The sequence below is a fragment of the Hippocampus guttulatus genome, chromosome 2 (assembly GCF_054856545.1).
Source record: "Hippocampus guttulatus isolate MCC_2025c chromosome 2, RoL_Hgut_1.0, whole genome shotgun sequence".
NCBI classification, from domain to species: Eukaryota; Metazoa; Chordata; class Actinopteri; order Syngnathiformes; family Syngnathidae; genus Hippocampus; species Hippocampus guttulatus.
Genome location: NC_141262.1, coordinates 24,342,297 through 24,355,872, shown reverse-complemented (window position 1 = coordinate 24,355,872; position 13,576 = coordinate 24,342,297). Strand labels below are relative to the sequence as shown.

The 13,576-nt window shown below is 45.5% G+C and overlaps 1 protein-coding gene across 23 annotated transcripts in view; it reads right to left on the bottom strand.

Annotated features, from left to right (window-relative positions):
* Positions 1–13,576, bottom strand: part of ptprda (protein tyrosine phosphatase receptor type Da) — a 278,207-nt gene that overhangs the window by 148,931 nt on the left and 115,700 nt on the right. For 22 of the 23 annotated variants that reach the window (XM_086104780.1, XM_086104779.1, XM_086104789.1 and 19 more), the window contains exon 8: positions 7,612–7,659. The gene's annotated coding sequence lies outside the window, so the exon portion shown is untranslated. Of the gene's footprint in view, positions 1–4,573; positions 4,667–7,611; positions 7,660–13,576 lie in introns of all 23 variants that reach the window. The other variant, XM_086104781.1, reaches the window with a different exon arrangement.

Sequence of the window (13,576 nt, the reverse complement as noted above, 5' to 3'; positions counted from 1 at the left end):
TATTAATTAGTATCTCTCTCTCTCTCTCTGTCTATGTACAGTATATATATATATATATATATATATATATATATATATATATATATATATATATATATACAGTATATACATCTTTTTTTACAGGACTTTGCCAACCCTGGTCTATCTTTCTCGTCTTCATTTTTTTTTTTAATACGAACTTACCTGCTCGTATTGTGCTATTCTTGACAGAGTTCATTGCTGCAGCAAAACTATTGTGCCTATTGTACATGTTGCAAAAATGCCCTTAGCACCAATCATTGGAGTGACTATTCACAGTAATTTGGTTATTTTGGACTCTCAAACAGTCCCCATCATTCAACAATGCAAATAGAATGCTTCCAATTGTCCCATAAAATACATTATTTTAACAGCCTCATTACATTTTCACTGCCCACTTTCATTGCCCTCCTGATTTATGCCGCCGCCGTTTTAGCGCCTGGTCCCGTTTTGCCAAATATCAAGGGTCAACCTCGGGTGCGAGACTTTCCACCTTTAACCCGTACCGTAAAATATCATCAAGGTGAGCAAAAGAGCACCCCCCGCTTCCTCCCTCGTTAATTTAGCCCAGCGAAAGCCAGGTTGCTGACCCATAAAATCAGCAAAGATAATACTGACCTTAACATGGTCTTCTGCACACGGAGGTAATTGCTAAGGCTCTAGGATCAATCAATATTGACTTTCTTTTTTTTTTCTCAGGTTGTTGTTTAAACAGCACTCTCTCTCTCACACACACACACACACACACACACACACACACACACACACACACACAAACACAAACACACGCTTGAGCTGAATCTGTAAAATTGGCGTCAGATGGATGGAGAACATATGCCTAATAGTTTAACCTTTATCCGTCAACATGTTCACTTATCTGTACGTTTATAGATTTTGGGCCAGTCCTCTCCAATACTGTAACAGAGCCCAAGTCAGGAATGTGCCATTCCGCCATTGCTGTAGGTGTGCTTTTCTATTGGTCAACAGCGAATCATTTGTAACACGAGTTTACAGGTGCTTTTGGTAACGTTTCAAAACCAAGCAGAGGGCGATCCGAGCTCTTATTTCACGTCGTCACGACGCCGCGTGGTCCAAACGGACACCATCCTACCTTTAATTTTTCAACACCGACTCGGCAGACATTTCCATCTCCACTTGATAAATCTCACCGTCTTCCTTCTCCTCCTTGCCACAGCGAAGTCATTTATTTTCTATTTCTCCCAGCTATATTTCCCAGTTCATATTTCATATTTTCCCCCCTCATAGCACCTGACAAAGAGATGCCATGAGGGACGATAGGAAACCTGAAACCTTTGCACCGTGAAACAGGATTTACCTTTTTCTTATTTCTAAAATAGGCGCTTGTCACCATCGCAACAACGGTATGTTAATGACGATAAAACATTATGTCTGATGCCAACTCTTGCCACAAAAATGTGCCCCCCCCCTCCCCCGAGAAAGATCACAATGATCGCCTCACTGACATTCCTATTTATAGCTTTTTGAAAACAACAAAATCCTGATTATGTCATTCAGACTTACTTTTGTAGCCGGCGGCGTAGCATTTATCATTTATGTGCTTCCAAAGGCAAGATTGCGATGATCCTTTTTTTTTTTTTTTTTTAAAGATCACGGCGATTTGCAAAGCTTTAAATTAGGTGCGGAGTTGAGTGATGGGTAGCACCATCCTTCTGGCTATTCAACAAGAGCCTTAATTTGAATTTTAGAAGATTTCTTTGGGAGACATTGTTCAGCTAATGCAAATGGGGCGGGCGGACGAGAGCTTACTGTTGATGAGGTGTTAATATCTAATATCAAAAGCAGATAAAAGCCTTATTAGCCCCCGTGGTCTGGCTGGAGTAGGAACTCATTACACCGAGGAGATGGAACGCAGATGGAGGAATACGACGACTGAAGGGCTTTGTCACGCGACTCGCACGTCCTTAAGCTTTCTGACAGGGTCAACTTCATTTTGGGACTAAAATGCTGGGGGTTTAACCAGTGTAGACAAGCAGACATTGTTTGAGGGATCTAATTCGGACTTCCATAGACGCCAACATCAGGGGGATTACACTGTCTCAAGCCAGAGGCGCTTTGATAATCACTTGTCATTTTCGGAGTTTGTGTCGCCCGTCGCGGTTTGGGCGGTTTTCTAAAGGTCTTTGCTTCAATCCAACGTTGACCAGATTAGTCCGCCGCGCTCCTTTTTTCCCGCGACTGTTTCCGTGCCGACCGTGCGTGAATGTTGTCCTTTAGGCTTTCGCGGTAAAGAGTCAGAAAATAAGCGAGGAGGGAGGGGGGGTTTCAAGGGCGGCTGTTAAAATGCACCAAGATCTGCACGAGGGTATTGAAGTCGTAGCTCGTAACTGGGGGAAGAGCGTCTCTCAAATGAGAGACCGCTTCCAACGCGATCATAAAATGTCCGGTGTTCAGATAGAACGCCGTATTCCAGGCAGCTGCGTTAGCGTTTAGCTTTGACGCGACCTGTCTCGGCTTCCTGTAGCTTAACGGCTTCTGGCAAACGCCGGCCGTATAACAAAAGCAAGGCTAGGCGCGAAAGCACGAAGTAAGCATGCCATTTGCCGATCAATGCGTCGGGCCGAAAAAAAAGACTGATCCGCGGGCTCGCCCATTGAGCGACAGCATCAATAGCAAAAGTGCTCGCTTTAAACAAGTGGCCAAACACCATCGGGATCCGGCCATGCATCTCATTGATTTCAATTCAAGCCGACGCTGGTCCCCGCAGCGTTTAGACATTTAATTCCCTTTACGGCGCAGTCATTACACGCGTGTGATTAAGCTATGCTGGCGCTGACGGACTCAGTGTTTAAATACTGGCCGAGATGGCCTCTCTTTGACCTTTAGCTTTGCGAAAAACACACACCCAAGCACACAAAAAGCACTAGCCCTTTTTACAGGGGGGGGGGGGCTTTTCCCAACTGCAGTTTATTATAGCTCGAAATTGACATTCATAAAGTGCGCAGACGCGACGGCCACTCTGACTTCATTGGCAAGAAGAAGGCATGCTGCACTTTGATGCGTCCCGATGATGACCAATTATTTGAATCATTAAGCCTCAGAGTCGATTGCATCGCCTGCACCATCAGCGCTGCTTACCGAAATGGACAATTATCTCGAATACAAGCAGGACAAATCGTCAAGTGCACTTTCCAATCATTTCTGAACCAATGCTAGGTTGTGCACAAATAGATTGCGGCATTCAAAACTCGCATCGCCTACAGTGGCGATGGGAGGAAAGTGAACAAAGGATCACAGAGTACCCCAAGCGACAAAGCTTGACTTCCACTGCGACCCATTTAGGCAGGCAGGCAAAAAAAAAATCGACTCATTGGTTGCTTCGCCAAAAAAACATGAACTTTTGATGTCTTAGCGATCGGAACGCAAATCCCGCTGCTCCCCACCCTTGAACATAATCGGCAACTTTGATATTTGGAAAAACTTGTGCAGATGTTAATCAAAGTCAAGGCTTAATCCGGGGTGCTGATAAGACGTTCCCTCTTTTAACGGGCTCGTTTAAGCACTGGGTGAGTAAGGGGGTGCGGGGGTGGTTGGGGTGGCTCGATCAGGTGAAATGAAGAGGAACTGATTGCTTCTGGTGATTATACTGATTACATTTTAAATTTAAAAACTTTGCCCCCCTCGCAGTACATAATCCTTTCTAGTTACGCAGACAATGACATCGCAATCTCGGTAAATGCCAAGGCCGAATGCAATCTCTTGGGGAAACACACTTTAGCCAGCGGATCTCAGAAAATGTAGAACCCCCCCTCGACCATTTTCTCCCAGGGTAGAGCATTGTAAAAGTGCCGCATCAGCACGGATCCGTCAACGTTGAATAAAACAATCATGTCGTGTCGACGCGACCTTCTCTTCTTCGGACTGTGAGGCGAATAAAACATTACGGACGCTTGTTCTCGAGCCGGCACATAAATGACATTGGCAAATCGGCGGTGTTCGAAATTTGCATGAAGTGCAGAGCTTCATTTGCATATCTGGGTGTTTTGCGTTGGGGCTGGGGGTTGACTTTAAAATGGACGCTTTACAATTGTGCCTTTTCCTTGACAAGGCAGATCATGACATGTCAGATATTGTGGTCAGGATTGACGGCACGAGCTAACAAGCAAAAAAATGAAAGGAAAAGAAAAAGTAAATAGTTATGCCACTGCAAGCCATGTACCCGCTACTTCCCAACTACTGCGCCATGAGAGATCATCAGTCGCACTGAAAATGATTTACTACAAATAATGATTTTCTATGCCACATAGAATGACAATTAAATGCTCTTCCACTAGATGGTGGAAGGCTCTCCCGAGCCTGATAAGATCTTTATATACACACACACACACACACACACACACACACACACACACACACACTGGATGTTCTGCACTATAAGGCGCTTCGGAGTATAAGGCGCACCTCCAATGACTGACCAATTTTAAAATGGTTTTCATATATAAGGTTCACCGCATAATGAGGGGCATAGAATAGAAGCTACAATAATGGATGGGCCCTCCGTGAGCCGTCACCTTACCGTGGTGGAGGGGTTTGTGTGTCCCAATGATCCTAGGAGCTAAGTTGTCTGGGGCTTTATGCCCCTGGCAGGGTCACCCATGGCAAACAGGTCCTAGGTGAGGGACCAGACAAAGCACGACTCATAAAACCCCTTATGATAAATAAAATCAATGGCACTCAGTTTCCCTTGCCCGGACGCGGGTCACCGGGGCCCCCCTCTGGAGCCAGGCCTGGAGGTGGGGCTCGTTGGCGAGCGCCTGGTGGCCGGGCCTACACCCATGGGGCCCGGCCGGGCTCAGCCCGAAGAGGCAACGTGGGTCCCCCTTCTCATGGTCTTACCACCCGTGGGAGGGGTCAAAGGGGTCGGCTGCAGAAGCTAGCTCTTGGGACATGGAATGTCACCTCTCTGGCAGGGAAGGAGCCCGAGCTGGTGTGTGAGGCAGAGAAGTTCCGACTGGATATAGTCGGACTTGCCTCCACACACAGCCTGGGTTCTGGTACCAGTTCTCTCGAGAGGGGTTGGACTCTCTTCCACTCTGGAGTTGCTCACGGTGAGAGGCGCAGAGCAGGTGTGGGCATGGTCATTGCCCCCCGGCTCAGTGCCTGTACATTGGGGTTCACACCGGTAGACGAGAGGGTTGCCTCCCTCCGCCTTCGGGTGGGGGGACGGGTCCTGACTGTTGTTTGTGCATATGCACCAAACAGCAGCTCAGCATACCCACCCTTTTTGGAGTCCTTGGAGGGTGTGCTGGAGAGTACTCCTGCTGGGGACTCCCTTGTTCTGCTAGGGGACTTCAATGCTCACGTGGGCAATGACAGTGAGACCTGGAGGGGCGTGATTGGGAGGAACGGCCCCCCCGATCAGAACTCGAGTGGTGTTTTGTTATTGGACTTCTGTGCTCGTCACGGATTGTCCATAACGAACACCTTGTTCAAACATAAGGGTGTCCATATGTGCACTTGGCACCAGGACACCCGAGGCCGTAGTTCGATGATCGACTTTGTGGTTGTATCATCGGATTTGCGGCCGCATGTTTTGGACACTCGGGTGAAGAGAGGGGCGGAGCTGTCAACTGATCACCACCTGGTGGTGAGTAGGCTCCGATGGTGGGGGAAGATGCCTGTCCGTCCTGGCAGACCCAAACGTATTGTGAGGGTTTGTTGGGAGCGTCTGGCGGAATCCCCTGTCAGAAAGAGTTTCAACTCCCACCTCCGGCAGAGCTTTTCCCATGTCCCGGGGGAGGCGGAGGACATTGAGTCCGAATGGACCATGTTCCATGCCTCTATTGTTGAGGCGGCCAATCTGAGTTGTAGCCGTAAGGTGGTTGGTGCCTGTCGTGGCGGCAACCCCCGTACTCGCTGGTGGACACCAGCAGTAAGGGATGCCGTCAAGCTGAAGAAGGAGTCCTATCGAGCCTTTATGGCCTGTGGGACCCCAGAGGCAGCTGACGGGTATCGACTGGCCAAGCGGAACGCAGCTTCGGTGGTCGCCGAGGCAAAAACCCGAGCGTGGGAAGAGTTCGGTGAGGCCATGGAAGCCGACTTCCGGACGGCTTCGAGGAAATTCTGGTCCACCATCCGACGTCTCAGGAGGGGGAAGCAGTGCACCACTAACACTGTGTACAGTGGGGATGGGGCGCTGCTGACTTCGACTCGGGACGTTGTGAATCGGTGGGCAGAGTACTTCGAAGACCTCCTCAACTCCACCAACACGTCTTCCTTGGAGGAAGCAGAGTCTGAGGACCCCGAGGTGGGCTCTCCTATCTCTGTGGTTGAAGTCACCGATGTGGTTAAAAAGCTCCACGGTGGCAAGGCCCCAGGGGTGGATGAGATCCGCCCGGAGTTCCTCAAGGCTCTGGATGTTGTGGGGCTGTCCTGGTTGACACGCCTCTGCAACATCGCGTGGTCAACAGGGAGAGTGCCTCTGGATTGGCAGACCGGGGTGGTAGTCCCTCTTTTTAAAAAGGGGGACCGGAGGGTGTGTTCCAACTACAGAGGGATCACACACTCCTCAGCCTCCCTGGTAAGGTCTATTCAGGGGTGCTGGAGAGGAGGGTCCGTCAGGAAGTCGAGCCTCAGATTGAGGAGGAGCAGTGTGGTTTTCGTCCCGGCCGTGGAACAGTGGACCAGCTCTACACCCTTAGCAGGGTCCTCGAGGGTATGTGGGAATTCGCCCAACCAGTCTACATGTGTTTTGTGGACTTGGAGAAGGCGTTTGACCGTGTCCCTCGGGGAGTTCTGTGGGGGGTGCTTCGTGGGTATGGGGTACCGAACCCCCTGATACGGGCTGTTCGGTCACTATACCACCGATGTCAGAGTTTGGTTCGCATTGCCGGCAGTAAGTCGGAGTCGTTTCCAGTGAGGGTAGGACTCCGCCAAGGCTGCCCTTTGTCGCCGATTCTGTTCATAACCTTTATGTTCCAACCCTCATCTATGGTCATGAGCTATGGGTCGTGACCGAAAGATACAAGTGGTCGAAATGAGTTTTCTCCGCAGGGTGTCCGGGTGTCCGGGTGAGAAGCTCGGTCATCCGGGAGGGGCTCAGAGTCAAGCCGCTTCTCCTCCACATCGAGAGGAGCCAGATGAGGTGGCTTGGGCATCTGATTCGGATGCCTCCTGAACGCCTCCCTGGTGAGGTGTTCCGGGCATGTCCCACCGGGAGGAGACCCAGAGGAAGACCCAGGACACGCTGGAGAGACTATGTCACCCAGCTGGCCTGGGAACGCCTCGGGATCCCCCGGGGAGAGCTGGAAGAAGTAGCTAGGGAGAGGGAAGTCTGGGCTTCCCTGCTAAAGCTAAAGAATATTGGTCCATATATAAGATGCATCGGATTATAAAGCACACTGTGATCTTTTAACAAAATTGAATGCTTTTAGGTGTTTTATACATATATATATATATATATATATATATACTGTATATATTCTCACAAAGTCCTCTGCCATTCAATTCCGGGCTTCTACCCGACCTCGAATGCCTTAACTAAGCTTCACTTAAAGACCATTTTGAAAGATAACCCCAGGAAATAGTGTGCATAAAGGGAAAAAAAAAGCCTACCTTGAGGTGTTCAGTGTGAAAGTCAAGGAACATTCTCTCTGCTGAGACCTGCGACAGAGGAGGGGTGGGGGTGGGGGGTGTCACTCATGATTAGAACACTGAGCAATTACAGAGCAGCCTTCTCTACCCTGACAGTGATTGATCAATGAGGAACTCCCGAAATAAAGACAAGGGCTGCAGGCCTCCAGGGAGCAAATTGGCAAAGGTAAGAAATAGGGAATATGGTGTGTCCTCGTTTGCCGAGGCAAACCCAGAGGTGCTCTCGAGTATTTATGTGCAGACATGATGCTGTCATGGGGCATGGCAACTTGAGAGCAATCCTGGCTTAAACTGAAGACCAGACTAGGAACGCGGATTTTGTTTTTTCTTCTTCCACCTGTTACCTTAAAGGACCTCACACACTTGCCTCTCGGCGGTGCACGGGACTCAAAATCAAGTGAACCCAAGTGCCACTTCAACTTGAGCCTCATTGTAAAAACACGAGCCGTCGAGGAAACGGAGGCCTTTCCTCAAGTCACTTGGACTGTGTGACCTTCCAAAAGAAGGGACGCGTTTCTGTGCAGGGATTTCAAAGAACCACGAGACTTTTACTGTCACCTAATGTCAAAACGACACTAAAGTTGCCCATGAGGTGAACTGCTTGATTTGAATTGTTCAATGATTCCCCACCCCCATCATTTTACGTGTAGTTTGTGATTCATCTGAAAGTAGTTCATCTTATGTTTCATTGTTCAACTTGTAGACGTTGTTCAGCACTGTTATACAGTATTTCATTGTTCTCCAGTGTAGGTTCTTTTTGTTGCTTTAAAAAAGTATTGTTCTCTCTTGATTTTAATTCTTGTGGAAGTCATTTATTTCATTGCTCCGTGTTTTTTTTTTTTTTTTTTTTTACTTAATTGTTCGAGAAGTGGCCGGCCCGGTGGCCAACTGGTTAGTGCATCAGCATCACAGTGCAGAGGTGCAAGGTTCGATTCCGGCTCCGGCCTTCCTGTGTGGAATTTGTATGTTCTCTCCCGTGCCTGTGTGGGTTTTTTCCGGGTATTCCAGTTTCCTACCACATTGCAAAAACATGCACGGAACACTCAAAATTGTCCCCAAATGTGATTTTGAGCGCAGATGGTTGTTCGTCTGTGTGTGCCCTGCGATTGGCAACTGGTTCAGGGTGTCCCCCACCTACTACCCGAAGAAAGCTAGGATAGGCTCCAGCACGCCCCGTGACCCTTGTGAGAATAAAACGGATCAGAAAATGGATGGATGGATAGATGTTTGAGAACTTGTCATCGTTCTGGGTGTCATTTTTCTCGAGAATCACCAGCTGGTGGTCGTGATACAGCTTGCGTACGCCTTCTTCACATTAAGATAAATAGTCATAAAGAGCTTGGTTGCCACGGAAACCATCGTGAGTGAAGCATTTAATTCGATTGTTGCAACATTGTGCGCTACCAGAAACTCCCATGTTTTGACGTTGTACCTCTTCCCTCCTTTACTATCTGGAATCCTTGTGTTCTCCAGGCAGATCTGTCAGTGGTCATCCCGTGCATTCCCAAGACAATAATACAGTTTATTTAGCCTTAACGGCTGCCAATGACCTTTTTTTTTCTCACCCCCCCACCCACTCCTATTGGAGTGTCCCCCCTCCTCTCACCATCATCTCTCTACAACGGCGAGTGGCTGTGGCCGGGGTGAAGTTAATGATTTGCTGTGAACTGCGAGATGGGTCCTTGGGAGCGTCAACAGTTGAAAAAAAGCGATCGTTTGGCTGGTGGCCTTGCTTGCTTCAGCACTTTGAGGCGCAGGTTTTAAGCACTCGCCCTTTTCTTTCCCCGGAATTAGCCCGGGGAAAGAAAAGGCTCTGAGGGAATTGCACAGCCATTCATCACATTAATGAGTCATGTCACTTTATTTACAAAAAAAAAAAAAAAAAGGGGTCTATTCCGCCCCCCCTTTGGAAGTTATTCACAATCACGATGCGTTCTGATAATGTTGGCTGGAGTTAATTGAAAAAGGCAATACAGGAACTAATCTACAGAGCTGCAGGTAGCCAGCTGTGTCTGGCTGATTGCAACGGCGCGCTGGTTGGCTTCGAGTGCATTGTGACACAGAAGGAGCGCATTTGGTTGGATTTTGGGGATGGCGAGACTCGGCGAGGCGGGTTCCAATCATTAGCACATGGGCGAGCTTTAAAGGCCAGAGGCGACTTGTTTGTTACACCTGCGCTCCCTCGCAACCAGCTGTGCCTGATGTAGGCTGGATGCTTTGCCTGTGAGACCCCCTGACCGCCCACCCACACGTAGAAAAATTGGATTTTGGGGGGCTGAGATTTCAAGGGCTCCCAAATGATTCATAAAACCAGAGTAATAAAGTTTTCTTAGAATTAAAAATGTTATTTTTGTTGTTGTTAATTCATGTTAAGTAGAAACACAACAACGGTGTCATGTCGCACAACACTTTTTAATGCTCCACCACCCCCACCCACCACCCTTTGTCTTTTCATATGATTGCAGACTTGATTCAGGAAACGCAAACAAACTCGCTGGCATATTTCAATACGAAGGTACCCCCAGTAAAGCAGAGGGGAGGAAAAGACAACACTAAAGCAAACAGTTTTATCAATACGGAATTTTCCGCACTATAAGGCGCACTTAAAAGAATTCTATCTTCCCAGTGCGCTTTATAATCCAATGCGCCTTTTACAGATACATGGTGTCACTCTTGACTTGACCTTTTAAGTTCCATGGTGTTATGATTTTATTTTTGTTTGGATTAAATTTGGTTTTGTTCTCTCCTGTGCCTTTTCTGTCTCCACCTGTTCTTGTTATCCGGGTCCCTTGTGTTAACCAATCAGCTCCCTCCATCCTTTGTGTCTTGTCCAGGTGTTTCTTGTTGTGTCGTCACTTTGCTTGTATTTAGTTCCCTGGGTTCTGTCAGTCTTGGTCGAACCATCGTGTCATAGGTTGTAGGATTTTTGTTAGTTTGTTACTTTTGGTTTTCATGTAGTTTTCAGGATTTTGTTTGTGTATTTGAGTTAGTTTTTCCAGTGTACTCCCGCGAGTATTTTGTCGTGAATGCATTTGATTCAGTCCAACCCTGCTCCTCCTGCCTCCCTCCATTTTTTTGTTTTGTTTTGTTTTCAAAGCCTGCAATTTACACACATACATATTTATTTTATATTGTTTAAAGAAAATGGGGATCCTGTAGCTGAAAAACCTATGATAGGGAAAAACTAAATTCATCAGTTTTGAATTCCGCAGCCCAAAAAAAAAAGCTGTCAGATTGAGCTCAACAAAAATTGTGTTCCCAAGTATAATTGTCGTGCCAGAACATCATAGTGCCCCCCACCACCGCCATGACTGAGGATTCCAAATCTGTGATCTGATTTAAGGCACGTTAGACTGATGAATCCCACAATCGGACGAGCCACTATTTATTTACCTCGTCTAATTGGAAATGTTTGTTTGTTTTTTTGTTTATTTGTTTATTGAACATAAAACATATATACAGTAATAATTTGACAGAAAATAAGGTAGATAAAAAAAGTAAAAAGAAAGAAATCAATCTTCATTCAACACAGTTATTATGTTCAAGGGAGTAGGAAGAAGTAAAAAACTTATCTAGTCCTACCCCGTTATGTGATTGTATCTAATAAATCATTTTTATATCAATCAGAAAAGAAAAAAGTAAGAAGAAAAAAGTCTCCATTAAGGCTCATACTTTACCCTTAACCGTGATATTTTTACAACTTTTGGTTTGTATCGGGATTATATACTTCCACACCCTGACACTCTTGTGTCAATTTTCTCTTGTATTCATAATGGATATTTATATACCTTTCTCTATTTATCAACTTAGTTCTGATTTATCATTATATTTAATGTTTTGAATTTATCATTTGAACTCTGATTGATGTAGGTTGTTTGTACTATTTTTTTGAATTTGTTTTTGAACTCAGCAAGCGATTTACTCATTTTCAGGTCCGTTTCGAGATTATTCCACAGATTAACACCTTTGATAGATACACTTCTTTGCTTGATGTTTGTTCTTGTTTTGAGTTTTTTGAATAAGTTGGTACCTCTTAAATCATAGCTGCTTTCTCGAATTTCGAAAAACTTCTGAATGTTTTGGCAGAGCAGGTTATTGTGTGCTTTGTACATTAATTGGGCGATTTTACAGTCAACCAGGTCATAAAATGTCATCGTATTTAATTTGATAAATAGTGGATTTGTGGGTTCCGTATATTTTGATCTATTAATAATTCGAATTGCTTTTTTTTTGTAGGTTGAGAATAGGGGGTGTGTTTGTTTTGCAGGCATTTCCCCATACTTCCACACAGTAGGTCATATATGGTAATAATAATGAAGTGTATAATGTGTACAAAGATCTCTTATTTAGCACTTCCTTGGTTTTGTAGAGGATCCCTACGGTTTTGGCTATTTTTCTTTTTACGTTATCGATATGTGGCTTCCAACATAGTTTTGAGTCTATTACTAATCCGAGAAACTTGGTTTCATACGCTCTTTCTATCTCAATTGAGTTTACCATAATTTTAGCTTGGTGTTTGATTGGTCTTGTGCCAAAAACAATTAACTTCGATTTTTTCAGGTTAAGTGACAATTTATTTCTGTCGAACCAGTTTTTTGATTTGTTTAATTCGTTTTCTACGGTTGTCAGGAGCTGTTTCAGATTTATTCCAGAACAGTAGAAAGTTGTATCATCAGCAAATAGGACACATTTAAATTGTTTTGAGACCTTGCAGATATCATTTATATATAAGATGAATAGTTTTGGACCAAGCACTGACCCCTGAGGAACTCCGTGAGTGATTTTCAGTTGATTCGTTTTTTTATTGTTGAGTTGCACGTACTGATATCTGTTTTCTAAATAACTTTTTATCCATTTATAAGATACACCTCTAATGCCATATCTTTCTAGTTTTTTCAATAATATACTGTGATCTATTGTGTCAAAAGCTTTTTTTAGATCTAGGAAAACCCCAACAGTAAATTCTTTGTTGTCTATATTAGTGGCTATTGCTTCCACAAACTCCATAACTGCCATTGAGGTGGTCCGTTTTTCCCTGAAGCCATATTGATTCTCACTTAACAGTGCATGCTTTTGTATAAAGCTATCAAGTCTGCGAGAAAATAGTTTTTCTAATATTTTTGAAAATTGTGGTAGTAGTGATATTGGTCTATAATTTGTAAACCGATGTCTTTCTCCACTTTTATAGATTGGAATAACTTTAGCAATTTTCATTTTTGATGGAAAGATACCAGCTTTGAATGACAGGTTGCATATGTGCGTGAAAGGTCGCACTACATATTCTATAATCTGCTTTATTATTGTCATGTCAATATTAAAGCAATCAGTTGACTTTTTATTTTTAAAAGTTTTTATAATATTTGATACTTCTTCTTGTTTTACAGCAGTAAGGAACATCGTGGAGGAGTTTTTTTCTACATATCTATCTATTTCAAACAAGTTTGTTGAATTCCGCAGCCAAAAAAAAAAAGCTGTCAGACTGAGCTCAACAAAAATTGTGTTCCCAAGTATAATTGTCGTGCCAGAACATCATAGTGCCCCCCACCACCGCCATGACTGAGGATTCCAAATCTGTGATCTGATTTAAGGCACGTTAGACTGATGAATCCCACAATCGGACGAGCCAGTATTTATTTACCTCGTCTAATTGGAAATGACTGTCACGGGGCAGCAAAGCGCATCCTCTCCCCAGCTATTATCACGCCGCCTTGATCCCTCACAGGTATTTCACAATGAGTGATGTACCGTATGTCAGTGGAGAGCTTTCAAATGGATTCTTTAATATATATATACACAGTGGCGGTTCTGGGGGGGGGGGGGGGGGGGGCAACGGGGGCCAGTGCCCCTGTAGCACCGATTCTGGCCCCCTCTGTGCCCCCCCCCTCCGAGCACAGATTACGCAGCTTCGTGCCGAGTCGCCGACGCA